The 20,761-nt window shown below is 39.3% G+C and overlaps 1 long non-coding RNA gene across 1 annotated transcript in view; it reads right to left on the bottom strand.

Annotated features, from left to right (window-relative positions):
- LOC116964244 overlaps positions 1-4,130 on the bottom strand; it is a 29,930-nt gene extending 25,800 nt beyond the window's left edge. Inside the window, exons 1-2 of the long non-coding RNA XR_004408635.2 lie at positions 4,073-4,130; positions 2,916-3,046 (exon numbers count right to left, since the gene is read on the bottom strand). This is a non-coding gene — a long non-coding RNA (uncharacterized LOC116964244). The remainder of the gene's footprint in view (positions 1-2,915; positions 3,047-4,072) is intronic.
- Between the last annotated feature and the right edge of the window lie 16,631 nt (positions 4,131-20,761).

Raw genomic sequence — 20,761 nt, 5'->3', positions numbered from 1 at the left:
GCACAGAGGCAGCAGGAAACTGAAAACTTCTTGTCATTTGTTTTCTTTGATAATATTTATCCTTTACTAAAATTTTTTTCTGAGTATGAGCTAACAGTGTGCACACGCAGCCCAGAAAGGCAACTGTATCCTGGGCTGCATCAAGAGAACTGTGGCCATTCACCCAAATCATTCTATGATTCTATGATTATCTGCTTCAGAAAATAAAGAAATCTTCAGGTTCATGACAACAAATTACTCACACTGTTAGAAACACAGTAATTTATCTAGCGTCTGAAGCTGTCATTAGTGTTCTTGCTCCTAAATCCTGAATTATTTTTACTCCTGGCCCAAGGTATCTCATTCTATAATTTCAGGGGAAACAAGGTATGTGTCTAAGAAATATATTTCACTGTATACACTATGTAAAAAGCCTTAAATCTATCATGGAAATAGGCATTATATTGAAACAGTAAGTAATAAGGAACCTGGTAAAGACCTTCTTATTGATAAAAGCCTTTGCTCTGTTAACACTAGGAGCAGAGGTCATCCTTAAGTCTGATACATCAGAGAAGACCTGGCAATCCACTTCACTGTAATAGATGCCTGGCAGTGTTCAACACAGCTTAGAAAGACACAGTAGCAAATGTCACATCAGAATCACCATTACTGCTCTTTTCATTATGGACAAATCTACTCAAGACCATTTGCTCACACCAGTGTAAAACATCTCCAGGATTTTGTTTAAAGCAGTCAGTAGTAATGAAGCAATATAGCAAGTAGGAAATGCTACCACATTGGAGTAATTTATGCAGATGTTCCAATTAGATCCCTTACACAGGTTAAAGATTTAAAGGTGGAAGAATTTCCTCATTAGAATTACAATAACTGGTTTTGTGAATGTCTATCTACCTGTAATGCATGCTTTTAAACCCAAGGAGAGTATTTTTAGCATGTTTTTAACACATCCATGCCTCTTGCTGTCTGTGTACTAAAGCAGGAGCATCTAAACATTGTCGCTCCACGATGGAATCAGTGAATCAGTGTGGTGGGTCTATTCCTCTGGCAAGTTATAAGAAGCTTCCCTTTCGGGGGGGGGGGGGGGTTTGAATGTATAGGGATTTTTGTTAATGTATATATACACACACGTATGTATGTATATATATGTGTCTGTATCTATATAGAACTTGTATCTAGAGAGTGATATATATCTCTCCATGTATTTCTCTATACATATATATATATTTATTTTTAATATATACATATTTATAGCTTGGGATAACACCCTTTACCTGAAGAAGTCTGGACCATACAGAAAAGTGAGCCAGCATTTATTAAAGACATTCTCTCAAGTAACTTTGGTTATCAAGGCTTGTCAGAGTTTCAGCATTTTCCCAGCCGTAAAGGCATGTACAGTCAATCTTCCTAGAACTCAGGGTGTGAGAATTAATGAAATTTGACAACTGATTGATGTCAGATGCAGCTTTGAATTTGGAAACTCAATTACCTCTTTCCCTTTCAAAGCAGAGGTCATTCCAGTCAATGCAACTGTACTGCCATACTTTGCAATTCAATCTGAGAGGTTTCAGGAGGTTCTGCTCTTCAGAAGAGCCTAACACAAGAAGCAAAATTTGCAGATGAAGGCGGCATACACTGACTAACAACTGGTCACATGATCCAGGTGGAAATATAAACATACCCTTTCTCCACACAGACAAAGTTTACTTTTATTAGTAATCTGGTTGCTTGTGGTTGAAGGTGCAACCACAATACTCTATTGCAATGTTTCAGTTTCTTAACTCTATACCTTTTTTCCCAATGGTAAATCTTTATGTCCAGAATTTCCATGGTTCGTACAGATTTTTATGCTAAAGGTTCAAGGGAGTTACAGCTCTATACTTCATTTGGTGCACTGAAGATGATATAAATTTGATAGAGCTGGGACAAATTGCACAAGCAGAAAAATCTAACCAATTACTTATAAGCTTTAACAACCAGCTTTCCAACCTCACACATGGCTCATTAGGCTCTGCTTGTCCAAAAATGGAACTACTCTAACTTGTTGTGCAGATATCTGCGAGCAAAAAACCACAGTGTTGCAGTCAGACAGGCAGAAATTAAGATATTGTGATTTCTGTCCTTTCTCGATTCCTTAACTCGTTAGAGTGGAATAAACAGACCTTAAGCAGTCAGGTGGATACATACCTGCTTGGCATCTCCTCTGGACTTAGTTTTTAGTAAATAAGCATTGTTTAAAGACATTGTAATGTTAACATTTACAAAAGCAATTTTGCTGGAAAATACAGAATAGTTCCCAAAGCCCCCTGAGGGGAAATAAGAAGAAAGAGAAGATCGACCAGGCCTATGGCAGAGGAGGACCACAACCATTACAATCATCATCTCGGATTTCTCCAGGATGCTTGAAGTAGTAAATCAGAGCACTGATCTGTGAAAAAGGACCTGGCTTTTTATTTTAAGCACTTTGAAGCACTCTCTGGATGAAAGGAGTGAAAGCAATGCAGCTCAGCAACCCGGTGTCAGGCCTGATTCTCCTCGCTTACCCACCGGTATAAATCAGAATCACTCTGGGGAAGGATTTACACAGCAATTTTGTACATGTAGCAAAAACTGTGTGTGCAAGGTAATGAGGATGACTTTTTTTAGAGAACTGCCTATCTTAGTTTTATTTCTGTTTTGAAGAGGTAGAAACCTCATCATCCCTGAAAGAAATGAGACTGCCCCTAAAAGTATGTCATTCTCTGGTCACGTACAAAGTTGTTACAAAGCACTAGTTTATTTAATCCTATGCATTTTAGGGTTAAGCTGGCAGTTTCCAAGATTCCTCTTTGAGAGCATTTACCATAGTATCCACTTATCCACATTTCGAATCTCTGTATATCAACAATCATGAATATTTTGATAGACATGATCCTTACCTCACCCATGATGAACTCTGCTCAGTGCATCATGGCCTGGCAGCAGCATCACCTCACTGGATGCAGAGGGACTGTGAAGGGGAAAGCAGTCTGCAAGCTCCTATACAACTCTGATGGGATGTATGGTCCAGCTGCAGAATTAAAAAGATTCCCTGACTGTTATGTCTTACAGAACATCTTTATCACTGTGCCACTGTGGTGGCTGCCAGTGGTGACTCAGGCTAAACGCTGTTGTGCCAAGTGCTGTTCATAATACAGCTCCTAACCCTGAAAAGTTGGCTTTTAAAAGGCAAGATATAATAGTAGATGAATACAAAGGTATAGAGAGTAATGAAATCACAGACATTATCCTTTCCAAGGAGTAATTGAGATGGAGCCCACAGGTCTTCATCAGTTTGTTGTACCCAGAGCACAGCTGATGCACTTGAGCACCGGGGCAGAAGAGCTGCAGGGGAGCTCTGCCTCTGCTGTAGCCCAGGTTGAATGAACTCCCATTTCCAGCCCTTTGAAAATATCTCAACAGTGCGGCCATCCAGCTTGGCACCAGGACCAGGCTGTGACCCTCTGTGCCTCACAAAAACACGTGAGAGCCCTTTTCTTCCTCTACCATCAAGTAGCAAAATGTTGCTCTCTGCAGTTCAGTGCTTAAACACATAATTGTCTCCAAAATCCACATCAAATATGTTATATCCCAAATAATTACTGCAGTACCCGGTAACAGCTGCTTCATCTAGAATGCTTAATGGGAAAAAACAGTCAAGGAAAAAATAGAGAAAACTTAAAAATTAAACAGTTGTTAAGGTTTTGATCCAATATTAATTTGCACATCTGTCATTGGTTTTAGTGAAATGAGGAGATATGCACAACAAAAGATGATAAAAAGATTAAGGTTTTTTCTTTTCTATTTTCAAGTGAGTTTAAAAACACAGTACATCAGCCTTTCTGGTGGCCCTGAGTGATACAGGGCCCTGTATCATGAGCAACGATGTTTGCTGCACCACCCAAGAACAACCCTTCAGAAAACAGCCAGGTTTCATGCTTGGGCATTTACATGTTTTGAGGCCCAGTTTTCTCATTTCAATTTCCCTTTGGCATGTGGCTGCAAACCTATGGGGTTTCCGCTCATCAGGAAGACAGAACCTCAGCAGAGTTTTTACCTGGAGCAATTTTGCTGCAGAAGAGCGAATAAATAGTGATCACTCATTGGAAAGTGAAGAGCTGGTCCTGGGCTCCCATCCACTGGAGGGAGACTAGATCAGCACAGGTCTGGGGGCAACTGGTCTGATGCTTTCCCTCCTCTTGCAGAGCAGATACTGCCCTTGTGAAAATTACATGGAAACTGTGTTCAGAAAACGCATCTAGTAGCAAACACTAACAGAATTTCATACAAATTAAATTGGGTAAACCTTCAGTTTCTTACAATCCTTCTCAAATTTTGGGTAAATGCTCTTCAGTCTTCAGTCAATCCCCACAGAAAAGACAGGTCCACTATTAAACAAACTACAAAAGATTTCATCAGCTACCTGATTTCAGAAATACACCTTTTGGCACAGGTGCCAGGGTTGGCCAGGAGCCCTGTTAACAAACTGCAGGTTGAACCCATGATGGGGCCACAGGTGCAGACAGCTCACCTCTGGCTGCAGCATGAGCCTGCAGGGAAACTCTGCTCTGCCAGGAGGGGAAACCAAAGCAGGACTGGGACTGGGGCCCTTCCTGCTGGAGGGTACCAGCAAAGTGCCAGGCATCTCAGTTTAGAGAAAAAAGTACTTGGGGTAAGCTCAGGCAACTGAAAACCTTTGTGTGTGTCAATACCTGCTATAATTTTGTTTGAAGGAGAGGTTTCTGAAATGGCACACTTGAAGAGCAATATTCCTCTGCATCAATTATCCATCCCTCAACTTAATCTTTTCTCAGTGCTTTTTCCAGTCAAATCATTTATTTTGGCATGAAGTGGAAGATAATACAAACCTAACACATGTAACACTAGCTGTAGATTGTGATCTCCACTTCCAGTCATGTTCAGAAGGAGGAGGGAAAGCTCATGGTTATTCCAACCCAGGCAGGGCCAGAGGTAGCTTAACACTGCCAATCCTCCTGGAGGGGAACATCAGTGAGCCACCTCCCATCATGTTCCTGTAGGTCTCAGTGGGGCAGTGAACGCCTCACAGCAATGCAAATTTTTTTTTTTTTTTTTTTTTTTTTTTACATTTTATGTAAAGCACAAAAAAAGCCCAATCAGTAAATGAAAATGAACAGAGAGACAGCCTCCATCATGGTTTGAGCCTCGTCGGCAACCAAACACCATGCAGCCACTTGCTCACCCTCCCCCACTCAGGAATGGGGAGGGAATTGGAGGGGCAAAGGGAGACTCGTGGGTTGAGATAAAAACAGTATAATAAGAGTAATAAAATAATACGGTGACAGTATAAACGGGTAATGTACAATGCAGTTGCTCACCACGCATCAGCCGACAACCTGCCCGCGCCCGGCTAGCGATCCTGAAACACAAAGACGCCATGGCAGCGATCCCGGAAGTGAGAGCGCGCCTTCCCGCCCACTCCTTCCTTTATATGGTGAGTGTAATGTCACATGACATGGAATATTGGCCAATACGGGCCCAGTGCTGCAGCTGTGTTCCCGCCCTGCTTCTTGTGAGCCTGCGCACAGGCAGGGCGTGTGGAGCTGGGGGGTCCCTGAAATCTCAGTGTGCATCAGGGCTCCTCCAGCTGCCAAAAACGAACATGGACTCTATTCCAGTCTGAACCAGGACAAGTACTAGCCAAAGTTCCTGGTTCATGGATGATGGGAAAGCTCCCCTTCAGCCAGTACATGAATCAAGACATAAATGTCTCTTCAGAGCATGTAGGATTGCTTAATTTTACTTTGATGTTTTTTTATGTACTGGAGGCATGATTACGCAGTGTGCATCCTCTTTTGAATTTGCATTTCTATAATTAATTATTAAGCAAAATACAATATCCTGGAAGACAGTGATATATCCCTATTATCATAATTTGTTAATGGTATTAAATTTTTGGCAAAGGGTATTTAAATGCTCTTTGACAAATATGTACTATAGCTAATTAACCTGAATAAAACAGGGAGTATCCCTCAGGCACCTGGTCTTCAACCTCACCTTTCTGATGCAATAGTCCTTTTGCTCAGTTAAAAACATAAAAAGGCCCCCTAAGGTCCAGGTCATCTCTTTGGATTAAGGAGAAGTTCCACTCTGAATAAGTGCTGAGCTAGATCTATGCATCATTTCAGGGGAGTTTGTTTTGAACTAGTCATGTTATTTAATAGAATATCATTCCTGTAATTCCTCTAATCCTTTACACTGGTATTAAAAGTTTAGGATTAGCAAAGTCTGTCTTTAGGAAAAAAATAAACTAAAGAGAACCATCAATGCCTTTCTTCTAGGTTTTTGGCAATATCAGCAGTGTTTTCAGGGCAAAACACAATTTTAAGAACTCAGAATCTTCTTTTTGCTAGGATTTTAAAATTTCACTCCATTCCAAGATGTCACTTTTTCATTTAAATCACTACCTTGAGGGTTTACAAAACTGCAGATACAAATATACTGCTTCACCTTAGAATATGTAAAGACTTAAGTAGATGGCATAGTCTACCCTTCTCTTTTACAACAAAAAAAAAAAAAAAAAAAAGTAAAATTTGAACAGAATTACATTACTCCAAGCCTCCTTTGTGCTCTCCACATATTACTTATATAATTTTCTGCCAGAGATATTAATCATTATGAGAAATTTATCTCTTGGAAAGCACCAGTTACAGCAGACTAAATTGCATTTTCCAAGAGTAAATGAAGGAGTAGTTTTTTCCCTGTTTAGGCTGTATAATTTGCATGTCAATTGAGATTATCCTCATAATTTGAAGGTTACTCAGATCAGCTCAAGGAAGATAGTCTGCAGCAGCTGATGTCAAAGTTTGACTTTTTCACGCTATGCAACATTTGAAGACACTAAATGCTAACTTTAAAAGCCCATTCCAGATAACTGTGACAAGCCTTTTGGTTGGTTGTTTAGCATGGCTGAGACTTATAAAAGACAAACCTTGTATGTGATGAATTTTAATAGCAAGTAAACATTCCAAGAAATAATTTTCATTAATGTTGCAGAAGTTGCTTTTGTTGTAAATTGGAACTATGCCATACAGACCCCTTCACATTTTCCTCCTTTATTTACACCAGCTGGGGATGTATTATCCTACAATGATACATGGCTGTGAAAATGGTCTCAACAGGGTTTCTTTTGCCTGTGTTAGATTTTTTTCTGCCAGTAAAAAAATAAATAACAAAGATAACTTGGTCATTTTTCTTTTTCTCCCCCAGCCTGCTCAGACAAAAGCCTGGAAGTGGGAGGTGAGCTTTAAAACAAAATCTAAAGGACTATCGTATCTATAGCCGGATGGAGATTTTATAGTGAGGTATTTTCTGAGCAGTAAATGTCAGTTCATAAACAGAAACACTCTGCAGCAGTTTGCCAGATTCAGCAAACTTTTGTTTACAAGGCTTCACCAAGGAAGAACCCACAGACAGAGCTGAGCTGCTGTGAGCTAAGCAAGATGGAAAAAAAATAGATAAATTCATCTTTTGGAAAGTAACAAAGAGGGGAGCATTGCTAAAAGCCTGCAAGAAACGTGGAAGACAACATCTCTGTGGGAAGCATAAGCATCAGGACACACTGCGAAACAGCTGTGCTCTCCTTCTGAGCCCTATTCTCCAAAGTGGGATGATCAAGAAACAGAGGCAGGGTTCATACGGCCATGCAGAATCATTATTTGATCTGAAAGCAGCAGGATTTTGGCAGGACAGTGCCAGGCTATCACACAGTGCTTTACTAATGGACCTGCCACAGCCACTGAGGTGCTTACATCCCCCCCGTCACTTCCCGGGACCAAGGGAGAAGATCTCCACTATATTTGTATGGAAAATCAAGAAAATGGTGCTATTTTCCTCGCCACTCATGTTTTTCTTCTTCCTGCCTGTGTACTCACAGCAGAAAAAAAAAAGCATAATAATATATATGGGGAGATTGATCACAGGAGATCTGTTTCCTCTAATGCAATCTGTACTACTTTGAGCAGCCTTGTTTCATATCACTGAAGTAATGCAATTACACCTATTTCCTTACAAACACACCCTTAATAACATTATTTTGGTATCTTTGTAGCTGAAGCTCTTGCAGGATCAAAAAGAATTTAAGTGCAATTAGGTTAAATAGAACTTGGAGCACTGAAACACAGCAAAACCCAGTGAAAAACTACACAAATACAGGGCAAATGATGCAGTGGGCCAGATCTGGATGTGCTTCTTTGCACTTAATACAAAATTTGTGCAACAAGATGATGCTTAGTATGAGTAAACACTAATGCCTCAGACCCTGATGGGCCTTGAAGAAGAGAAAACTTATTCAGCCTAATTTAGATGGGATTTTTTTAATCAATCTATTTTTCCATCAGCCACATCAAGGGGTAAAATTTCCTTCTCAGCCTTCTCACTCTAATAACAAATGAGAGGTTGTCTTGCAAATTAGAAACAGTCCTAATTACACTGAAAATGTATTCTATGGTAAACATTAGCCAAGAATAAATACAGTTCTGTAGGTTTGGGTTTTTCACCTTGGATTAAAATTGTTGTTATTTTAAAATATCCACTTATACTCTAGCCATAATTAAAAAAGCTCACAGTATTTGTTTTTATTATCCTTTTCTTGTAGTTTGCCATCAATATGGAAACTTGTCACTATCAGGCTTTGAATGTTTCTGTGTATTTATAGCCATCTTGATTAATGTGCTGGTACACTACATGCCCTGGAGATTCTAGACTTAATCATAAATACCTTATTTATATGGAAGATATTTTGAAACCCTGATATTTTTTTTTTTTAAAGAGCACAAGCTTTTTTGAAGTCTACATTACTTCTTGCAATAGATGCAGTATAATCCCATACTTACAGGCTTCTAATATATTACAAGATATTTTGGTAGTCATTTGCTGTTTTGAGTCCACTTCATAAAGACTTTGCATATCTTTTAAGTATCTGAGTTTCTTCTGGCCTAAACACAAAAGAATCTCAAGAGGAACAAATCTCAGCAAGTGTATAATGAATAAATGCAAAGCACTTTGCATACTAATACAATCCTACTCTTACATTTTGCCTTATGAGAAAGCAACTATTTATTGCAACCAGTTTTGACACATGGTAACTGCAACAAATAGATGCATTGTCAGTGCTGCACAAAGGAAAGCTTAAGAAGTCCTGTTTTTTTTTTTTCTGAATTACATTACAAAAATCCTGAAAATCTTTCAGAAAACTGCCAAAGAATCACGATTTACCTAAGTGGAAATTCGTCTTCATTTTTTCCCCTGTTGCTTATGTTCTATAATTACATCCTTAATACTGTAATACCCATTAAGAGAACAGAAAATAAATTATAGGACAATGTATTGCTTGTGAAAAATACCTCCTAGGGAAAATAAACAATAAGCAAACTGGAAAGTGATGCACTGAACATATGAGTGTCTTTAATAATAATGTGTATGTATTTTGGTCACTGCCTTTTTCCTTAAGTGCTCTCACTCTGAAGCTCTTGGTGTGAGTAGGAACTTGCTGGGTAAACACAACATAAACTATATTAAGGGCAAAATCTCTCCATATTCTTTGCACATCACTGACATAAAGAGATGAAAAGATTAGCTGAAACTCTCCATTAAAATAACATTTCTAGGAAACATTTTTCACTAAACAGGAACACTATGAAAATTTCCAATGTCAAAATTTCCATATAAATGAAATCAAAACATCACCTGCCCTGTTCTCAAGAATCTGCTGCTAGTTATAAATACATGTTTTGAGAAAATGCTTAATACAGTAAAAGCACAATGAACCTTCTTAAAACATATAAAAAACAGCTGTACAAAAGATGAAAACCACACTGAAACTTCAAAGCAAAAGTAGAAAAGCACAGAAAATGGGGTGAAAGGGATTTCTAGAGGTATAAGATGCCATCCTTTCAGAGAAACTGTGCTACACCGAAACTGCTAAGGACAGATGTCTGTCTAACCTGGCATCTCCAGTGATGGAGAGTTTGGATCTTTTACTACTAACTAAGCTCAGTATTGCAAAGTTCTTTTAAAGCCCAACCTCAATCACACTTGCTGAAGATTAATCCCATTATTTATTACGCTGTTCTAAGTGGACATAGAGAATAATTTACTACCCTCTCTTTGCAAGAACTCTACAATGGTTCTAACTACAACACATATGCTTTTTGATTGTTATAATTTTAAATAAATCACATAAATGGAAAGTTAAATACTGACTGAAGATTATCACAGTTTAACTAAAATATAGATAATGATTCCCACTCCTAAAAATTATATTTATAAAATGTGAAGCCATGTTAAGAAATTCTTTAGTTTAATTAATTATCAAGAAGGATAATCACAGTGAATTTACTTTGCAATTGCAGTATTATTCCCATGTATTTACAGTTGAGTGAATCAAAATTAGTGAGATACAAGGCAACAACTGATTAAAAATAAAATAAACATGCTTATGAAAAAAGGCTGCAATAACAATTACTGAACTTATTACTCCATGAAAATGGAAGTAATGCTTAGTTTACATTGTAGATGGCTATTATGATTTGGAGTAAGAAAGCTACTTAGGCACATTGATTAGAATAAGGATGGCGTTTTATTACTTCCCTATCTGTAAAAATTTTTTTCCCCCATTTCTGATTGGAAAGCAGTAATAGACTCATAAACCTTGAATACTGAGGGTCTTTGGGGACTGGAAGATAAAGAAATATTTGCCTCTAACTCACCACTGGCTTCGGGCTGACTTCCCAGCCTGACCACTTGACAGCTCAGCCTCCAGACAAGTGGCAGCGGCTCAGATCTCCTGCAGTGGTGGGGCCAGCGACCAGGGCCACATGCACACCCTCCCTGGCAGAGCCAGGACTGTCACCGACTCCAGGATGCACTGACGTGCATGTGTTCCTCCCAAACTGCCCAGTTAGAAAAACCCCACCACCCACTCACCCACCACCTTGGCACTTCCAGTACCATGTTTCCAGCCCCCCCACCCCAGGCCAGCCACAGGCTCAGGTGGGTTTCAGCAGCCCAGGGGTTTAGCTCCACGTGTTCCTAAATCAGCAGCACCACCATGGCCTGGGAAGTTTCTTCTAAGAGAGGTTGTGCTATGGGAGATTGGTGGCGAGATGCAGATTCTCATCCATTGGATGCTTACTCAGTCATCTCTTGTGTGTATGAACATAACACCACAATCTAGTCATTTATTTGAAAGGGTGCAGTTAGCTGTAACAACTACATGGATCTTTATCCACCCTGTTTAGCAAACAGGTATCTCTGTCTTTCCTGCTGTCCCTGGGAGAGGAGGAATTATTCCTCTCTGAAGCCTACCTCGGGCTGTGCACCACACTCACAGCCTCCCTGTAGGTGAGATCACTGTGCACCATGGCTGCTGCAGGACTGAAACCCTGCAAAAGGATCGAGTATTGCCTTTTCTCCTTCAGCTCCTCTGTTCTCCACAGGTCCTTGGGGAAAAAGTAGTGTTCAGAGCTCCAAGGAGAGCAAGTGTTTAAATCTGCTCTGGAAAGTGCTGTGCATGATACCAATCTAAATCAGGCTACAAAATCCAAACTATTCAAGGTACATTTTGTCTTGTGAAAAAGCCATTCATTTATTATTCTCCCATTAGTGCATTGAGAAAACAAATTGAATTGACTTTTCCAATTACTTTAGATTTTTTAAGTAGGATGAACTAAAATGCATGATGTCAAAGGCTGATTTTCCATCTGAGCATCAAAAATGGAAAGGAACATTGAAGACAAAATTTGCTTGAATTCCTCACTACCTGAAATCAAGAAGTGTCATGGCTCTTTAGGTTGATAAAAGAGAAAGCTGTAATGAGGAATTAAAGAATATGGGCTAGACTCTAGTGAAGAGCTCTGACTCCCACAGACTTATGCATTTTGTGCAGTTCTGTTGAAATCAAGGACACATCAAAGAAAAATTCTTCCGGTTGATATTCTCATGATAAAGGTCTGTAATTGGCCTTTAGCAGTAGTGCCTATAAATGCATTATCCTTATCTATTTCCATTGTTATAGCACATTAGGCAAATACCAGAGTGAATTTTTAGTAGGAGATATAATTTTAGAGTATTAAGAGGGGTTTTTGTACAAACATAAGTAGATATAATATGTATACACATGTATATATGCACCCATACCTATAGCTGAATAAAGACTGTTTCAAGGCAAGTTAAGACATTATTTTCCAAGCAGAGACTAGAAGGGAATATGATAAGGATCCAAGAATGTGAAAAGAAATGTACCCCAGAAATTTAGATGCTTAAAAATATATGTATTGCTGGGAGGGGAAAAAAAGAAATAAATTTTGGGGAATAAGTTTCATCTAAAGGCTTAATCTTTCTTTCCTTGATATTAAAATGCATTGATTTCAGCAGTCCAGGATAATAAGCATTAAAGGATTTGAATCAACAACACTCAAATGGGATGACTGGATTTGGAGAAATAGTGAATTTCTGTACATCTCTAAACGGCAAGGCAAATAATTACACAAGCAAGACACATGGCTTCATCCTATGCCCTGAAGAACTGAAGCTCACCATTGATTTGCTGCCCAGACTGCATTCCTTCTTAGCCTCTTGACCCATCTTCTATGTATATCACCATATACTTTTTGTAAAAAGTCAATATTTAGCTTAAGGGTTTGCACAGACCAATGAAAAGAGACATAATAAAGGCTGACAGATTTTAATGTATAAAGTACTTTCTATAGAAACACCAGGTGACAAATCTGATTTTCTCTCTTACATACAAGAAAAATATTTATTCTCCTTAAGGCTTGTGCAACATATTTGATAACAGCTTAATTTTTGTTATGCCTGCTGACATGGGAGAGAATCTGACTTTACTGGAAGACTGAATTGTCTCATAGACCCAAGACACAATAGGAATATTTCTTTTGACCTCCCTGGCCATAGATCAGGCTCAGAGGTTTCTTTGTTGCAGTACGATAAAAGGTGACTCTCTCTAGGCTTTCTTTGTGATTAGGGTTTGATGGTATCTGGCTGGCTGGCACCAGTTTTTCCATGTTTTGTGTTATAATAGAGCAATATTTGGCAGAGGAAATATTACAGATCGCCTCATGGGCACGGTAAAAAGTCAAAACCCTGAAGCTCTTAGGTAGCTATGGAGGGTAATTATGCCTTGTACATCAAGAAAAGTAATAGGAAAGTGAGGGTGGAAGTTGGAAATCTCCACATTCCCTTCCACTTGTCTCCCTCCTCTCTTTAGACCTGAGTGCAGCCCAGTCTCAGTTACAGTGATTTACTTGCCTGCCTTCTTTCTACAGGCAGAACGAGGGCTACATTCCTCAGGGATATTTGGAAGTAGTACCGCCTTTTCCATTTCAAGATCTATACTCTGATACTCCAATGTCTATTAGTGATACATAGTGATACGTCTTTAACATGTGGCTAGTTAATTATTTCTTTTTCTTTGAACAGCCTCAGGTACATTCAGCTTTCTTTTGCATTTGCTTTCACTGGAAGAAATCCTGGCACAGGGCCTTCATGGCAGAAACTCTACCATGAGAAGACACTGTGCTGGCAGAAGTAGGTGGCCACTTCTGCCAAGGGGGTAATGGGAGGGCAGAGCTTCTCACAGATAAATATATCTAAGGAATTTAAGGCCAGATAGGACCATAAAATCACCAAAGATGACCTTCTCTGTGCAACTAACCATTACATACCAGCTGTGTGTTGAGCACAATAACTTGCTTTTTGTCAAAGTATAACCCATTATTGGTTAATGTGCGTCTTCCTGGGAGTTACCCAGTTGTTATCTGAAGAGATGGAGAGCTCTGGTATCCACCATTGCCTGTTATAGTTTGTTCTGATGGTTAGTTAATTCCCTCCACACACATAAAATTATTTGTCTCTTCTCTCCCTCCATTTCTTCAAACACCCAAACACTCCTCCCTCTCTTTATGTCTAATTTAGGGGTTTCATCTCTGCCTAATATCTATTTTATGTTTCTTCTATAAATGTACCTTATTTTTCTGCCTTTCACTACCAAGTTATGGGTAGTCAGTACGACAGATTGGGTTATTTTTGTCTCTTGCTGCCAGACATTGCAAACAATGTCTTTGTGTCTCTTCTGTGTCACATCTTTATTTTTCAGCAGCATTTTAAAAATGTGTGCTGTATGCAGAAGTATGTGCAGTTTACACTAAAAATTGAACTGCTCTAGACAGAAAGGCTATGTCCAGGCCAGATGTCAAATGCTGTGATTCACTGCAGTCTCACGGCTGCCTTTAAAAATGTGAGTACTCATTTTCCCCCATGTAAAGGCATCAGGGCTCTGCAGGAACAGGAGAACAGCTTGGAGACACACTCTTACATGGCATGGCATCACACAGTCATAAACAAATATTACTTATACCTCCCTACAGTTCTGGAAATCAAGCCACACAACCTAGAAATGCTACTTCTTTTTCATTTGGTACAATTTAGCTCATGGTTGAGATGTCCAAGATCCAAAAATCTGGAAATTTTCTTCCTGTTTTCCCTAAGAAGTTGATCTGTCAGACCTTGCCTCTGCATGTCCAGCATGAATGACCCTGGCATAAAACACAGCTCTGACCACAGCATTCAGAAAAACCACTGCTTAGGGAGAAGACCAATGTTTTAAGCACTCATCCAGAACATGGGAGACTGCATTTCATTGTTCATAAGACACAAAGTCCAGGAGAAAGGCAAGGACCTTCTCTCATCCTGCATGTTTCATTATGGCTAGTTCACCATGATGGCTCTAGATCCCACACTGAATAGTTTAGTTCCTCTCATGCACTATCCAGAGTGCATAGATACTTAAAACTGGATTCTGTGTTCAACTTTGAGAAATAAATACCTAAGCAATGAATGCTGCAACAGTCACTGCATGAGCAAGTAAATCTATCAGGACCATAGACCTAAATGCAATAATAGAAAGTCATCTGTCATTTAGCAAAAGCAGAAAACAAACTTTAAATCCTGATGTGTATTAACTTTTTCTGCATGTAAAATCAATCATCTTAATCAATGAATATTGATTAACTCACCAATTAGTAAAAGAGCAGAGGAAAGCATATCATCTAAAACTAAAATGTGTGCTGGGACAAGTATAGCCTCTTTTCTAGATCATTTCTGAGATAGAATAAGATTAGCACTGTCACTAACACAGTCTGTAGAAGTACTTGTTTCAGCCAATGCATCAAAACACATTTAAAGACAGAGGTGAGTCTACACAGCACACTGAATGAAAGACTTAAATCTGTCATTGAACATCTGACTTCAAAAGTGACATGATCAGTTGTCAATTAGTTGTTGGACTTGATTTCATCAGGATGGGTTTTGCCCAGAATTGTTTGACTTATCACTACCTGCACATTGCCGATCATGTACACAGCTCAGGACCCAATCTAAATCAGTCATCATTAGTGCACTCACCTAATACCAACTCTCTTTACTCTGGGTTGAAGCAACAGGCAGAAAACAGATCAGCCTTTCTGCATTTTGAAGGGATTGTACTGCCAATTCCCCTTAGATTTCTTCATCTACCTGAACTTCATTTTTAGTGCATCAAAAGTTCTTTCAATTACAGATTTAGAAGATGATGTGCTGCATTTAAATGATAATATTCTGGAGTTTGAGGGCTCCAAAGAAGAGGCTTTCTTGACTTCAGTTGTACTTTAAGGGAATGAAGTGCTGTCAGCTAAAAAGGAAAAAAAATATTATTTCAGTTTTATTAAAATTGTTCCTAAAGAGATATATTCTGCTCTCAGAATAACTGAATAGATCTACAAAGAGGTGCTCTGCATTCATGGTGGTAGTACCGAAAGAAAGACTTAGCCCATGAGCTATACTATAAGATACTTTATTCCCAGAAATAATATAAGGAACAAGGGAGCCTATAGTTCTGCTTTGGGGGTATTTTGTCCTCAGACACACAAGTGACTTTTTTCTGGTTTAAATCTGCTTCCATCTTTGCATGCCTAAACAGGTGAAAATGTCTTCCCATATCTTCAGTCATTTCCAGAAAAGAGGTGGCAGGGAATAACATAAAAGATACCCTAAGATCATAGTCTAAGGTAGGTATAACGGTAAGGAGAGAACAGCTGGTTATTTTCTCAAGAAATCACTTCTGTTCCCACAAAAAGAGAGACAGTCCTTGAAAAAGTGGGTTTTCTTCCTTATTGCATCTTTATTAAATGTAGGATATGTTATCATACTCTTAGTTGTGTCTCAAGTCTTTCATCATTCAGATGAATCAGTCTATCTAAATTTAGGGTTAAGCACTATGAGAAGACCTTAAGTTAGCATTTGCTCTCTTGTCTAACAATTCAGAGGCTTTTCTCCGTAATATCAGTCCAGTAAAGGCTTCTATCTCAGAAACAGTTAATTTTATGATCCAGCTTTTGAACACCTTTATGCTGGGATGTCATTTTGAATTCTGGAAGTCAGGCTGATGTAGAAGTCATGGCAGCGCTTTTATTCATAATGAATTACGCCTCACTCACTTCACAAGCAATGCCCTGGAGACAATGAGGCTCCTCCTGATTCACGAGGGAGGCGAATGTAACTGCATCTTTCTCTCATTGAACACCTACCACCTCCTGTTGGCACTCATAAACCCATGATGATTTATTTGAGATTAGCACTGGGGGGTTTTATGGACAAAATGTCTTTCTCTGTCTTAATTTGGTGCTCCACACTATTAGGCAATTTATCACATCCCTTATCACAGAGGGTGTTCCCCAATGCCTATAACAAACTGTCCAGGCAATGCTGCTATAAATTTAGATAAGTATATATGGCTTCCGATAGTTATCAAATTCAGTTATTCTCTAAAATTCTCTTGAGGTCTGAACAAGTGAATAACACAAACTAGAAAGGCAGGTTCTAAATTATTATCCCTTATGTTTTAAAATAATAAAATTTACTTTTTACTTTTTTTTTTTTTTTTCTTTTCTTTTCTTTTTTAAAGACAGTTTCTCTAACTCTGAGTGTATAATAGAATTTCTGTCTTGGAGATGTCTATTTCCCCATGCATGCCATGCCATTTTCAATCTCTGCCAAATCTTTTTCCTGTTAACATATTAAAAAAGAAGAAGAAGAAAAAAAGATTACACATAATAACATTTTCTCTGAAGAGGAAAAAGCACCAAATACCTTTAAAAAAAATGCAGGTAAATAAAGATGAATGGTGGCTTGGGACCTCTCCAGCTGGATGATTCATCATTTAGCCACGTCTCTGAGATATGTTTGATGGTAACAACATTTATGCAATATACCTGGGCTCGGACAAGACATGGCCTTCCATGAAAGAATAAACAACCTCCTGCTCTACTTGAGAACTCTATCTAAGCTGCATTATTATCTGCTACTACTGAATTAAATTGGCAAAAAATGAGTGCTTTCCAATATGATTATACATCAGCCTCAATAACTTACTTTTGATTATGTAAAATTCTAGTGCTCCTAATCTTTTAACTGTACATGTCCAATGGCTTTTTTTTTTTTTTTAATTATTCATTCATTCATTCATTCAATGCCTCACATAAAATATATTATGTCAGTTCTTTAGGGAAGGGACCACAAGAAAGAATGAGGGCAGTATCAAGCACTGGGAATAAAATCTGAAATAATATTTCCTCAGTCATGACACTGATGAGTCAAGTGTAAACTGCAATTGAAAAAAAAAAATATCTAAAAAGTACACTAATAGTTTTCTATTCAACATATTCCACCAGGTACAAACACAGGTTTTAGTGTCTTTCTTGAGTGACATAAGATTATGTGCAAGGATGGTGCAAACAATACATGCCATTTTGATCAGTGTAGATAGCTAAAATGTGATTTTCATGAATGTGAGTTCAGGACTGGGCATCTGCATCCCTTTTCATGTCGATGATACATAAGAATGGTCCTTCTAGGTCAGACCAGAAAGCCATATAGTTCAGTATCCTGTTGCTGAAAATTGCCATTTCATACATATTCTTTTAGTACACACAAAAAAAATAAAATTAAGTTGTCCAGGGTTGAGTGATTGGTGGAGTTTTTTGGTGGCAGGGGAGGGGGCTATCGGGGCAGCCACCTGTGAGAAGCTTCTCGAAGCTCCCCCAGCTCCATGTCAGCTCCACTTCTGTTTGGGAAATTGAGCCAATCGGCTGCACCTCTGCGATAACGTATTTAAGAAGGGACGTGGTGACGGGCAGGGGGACTTGTGAGGAGGAGTCGCTGCAGCTGCATGAACACCAAGGTCAGTGGAGGAATGGAGGAAGAACGGAGGGGGGAGGTGTGCCAGAGCAGAGACCCCCCTGTATCCTGTGGTGAGATGGCAGGGTGCCCCCCCCCGCCACCCATGAAGATCTACGGTGGAGCAGACACTGATTTATGGCCTGTTGCTCCTGCTCGGATGATCAAGGTTCTGTGCCTATCTAAGGCTGCTTGAGATTCACTTTGTGGTTAAGTACTGTTATGAAAAATGCTAAACCTATTATCGCTGTGTAACTGCAGTAGTGAGGAAATTGAGAGACAGAAAAACAGTTTAAACACTAAATAACAAGATATCATAGTCCACCATAATGTTAATGAAGGTCTACAGATGCAGAGGTGGTATTGTATGGAGGAGGATGCACAGATTGGGAAGCATATAAACACAGCATAATGGATGTATAGCATGGACTGAACACATGGTGCTGCTAATGTCTGAAGCCATATGGAAAAAAAAAAAAAGAATTATCCAGTTAAAAAGAATGATTAAAGATGAAAACCAGTAGGAACATATAAGAAACAATATATAAGAAACTAGTTATATCTTCATTAAGTTAAATTCTAGATTGAACTCTTTACACTCAGACACAGTCAGGTATGCTGTGCTGAGGAGTCAACTGGACATTTGCCATACTTCAAATGCATATGTATTATAAACATATACATAGTATATTGGCCAGGTAACACAGAGTTCTGAATAAAAAACCCTCCAGATTTGTTTGAGTAAGAGTCTGAACATGGTTCCTGAATGAAAAAGATGGCCTTGGAGCAGCAGACAGACCCTGAAGGTGCTGGTGAACATGAGTCAGGATCCCTCAGTGGCTGCAGCCACTGGCAGGTCCCGGGGGGAGCACAGCCTACAGCCTTTCTGCAGCATGAAAGTGTCTGAGCAAGAACTGCTCCTGCATATCCACCAACTGTTAACCTGAGACTTGGTTGGTAACTCAGTCAGTACCGGGACAGGACATGTGGCCTATAGGTGATGAACTGAAAGACTTCTGGAAGGTCAATAGCAATAGCAAGTCAAGAGTTAATAAGCTGTTCAGTATGACGATCCCAGTTACTGAGCAATTTCCCTGCCCAGGACGATAGAAACCAGCCAGAGCAGCAGTGCCTTCCAGCTTTCCTGTTAACTTTAACCCATGTGCAAACAGCAGCACATTGTTGGATTGAAGTTTTCCAGCGTATTTAGTAAAGATGGTGAACAGCTGCTAAATTATTTCACCTGTGTGACAAAGTACAGCTGTTAATGCTGTGTAATTCACAGTGCTTTGCTTCCAGTGCTTAATGAAACACTACTATCACAAAATGGACTTTCCTGTTTTGGTCTCTGATGTCACCTTTGAGTTCTGACAAATCTGCAGTTCTCCCCAAATCTCTTCCCTTCTCAGGTGAGATTTGGGCCAGGAACTGGGTTAGAAAGTCATCCTTGGGCCCCAAGCCTAGTCTTTGGTAATCACATAACTGCACACCCCATAATCCCCTTTCATACACTGATTAAAGTATAGTTTTAAATGAGTTCAAGTTCTCCTTGCTCATATTAGCTGTCCCAGAGCCTCACCTTCAACAGGTAAAAAGTTTCTTCTCATTTTAAGTTTGTAGAGACTGAAACAGCTTATGTTCTAAATAAAAGAATCTCTGATTTTTGAAAAATTAATTTGAATTTGAACTTTGCCCTTCATATTAAAAAAATATAAATTGCATATTTTACTTCTTTATCATAATATTGGTTATATCTCTGCAGCATCTGGCAACAAAAGTAGGGTTTTTTTCCTGCCCAATCATTGAACTCAGCAGTATACAAGTTATTTCCAGCCAAAAATCCCATTTTTGCTTTCCCCAGGGTACATTGGTCCCACTATGAGCCCCACAGAAACTGAAGCAATGCCCCACAGGAGCTTCTGTGGTGCTTTAAAGTAGATCCCATACAACCTCTGAACACAATGCTTAATAAAATACAACAACATTTCCTGGACAGTGGGAAAAGGTGTCTCATTTGATGGGAAAATGAAGAGGCTTGAGTAGACACTGAATGTACTGTAACTAAAACCTCACAGCCTGGTAGAAGCTCAGCTCTTGTCTCTTTCCATCATGGAAATGGTGTTTCCAGGTGGTGGCCATGCACTGACCCGCCTGGGATGCTGTCGGACCTGGCTCCGCACCTTCTCCCAGCCACCTCCTCCTCAGACCAGGTACTCCATGCAACAGAAACCCGGAGTTCACTTGTGATATACCCTTATGGTTTCCCAGACCACACAGAGCTGAGAAACTTGCCAAAGAAATCCACTCTTTCCCACAGAACAGATAAGGCAAAACTATAACATGAGGGAAAAAAAAAAAAAAATACAGATTATGGCTTTGAGGCAAGCAGAATAAATCCTTTTAGGAGCAGAGTCCTGGTTTACTCATCTTTCATCCCAGTTTGGCCGCTCCTCAGCACTCCCAGCACAAGTAGCAG

This window comes from Tyto alba, unplaced genomic scaffold (genome assembly GCF_018691265.1).
Source record: "Tyto alba isolate M040663 unplaced genomic scaffold, T.alba_DEE_v4.0 Super-Scaffold_7, whole genome shotgun sequence".
In the NCBI taxonomy this organism is placed as follows: domain Eukaryota; kingdom Metazoa; phylum Chordata; class Aves; order Strigiformes; family Tytonidae; genus Tyto; species Tyto alba.
Note: the sequence above shows the minus strand (reverse complement) of the source record. Positions and strands in the feature narration are given on the sequence as shown.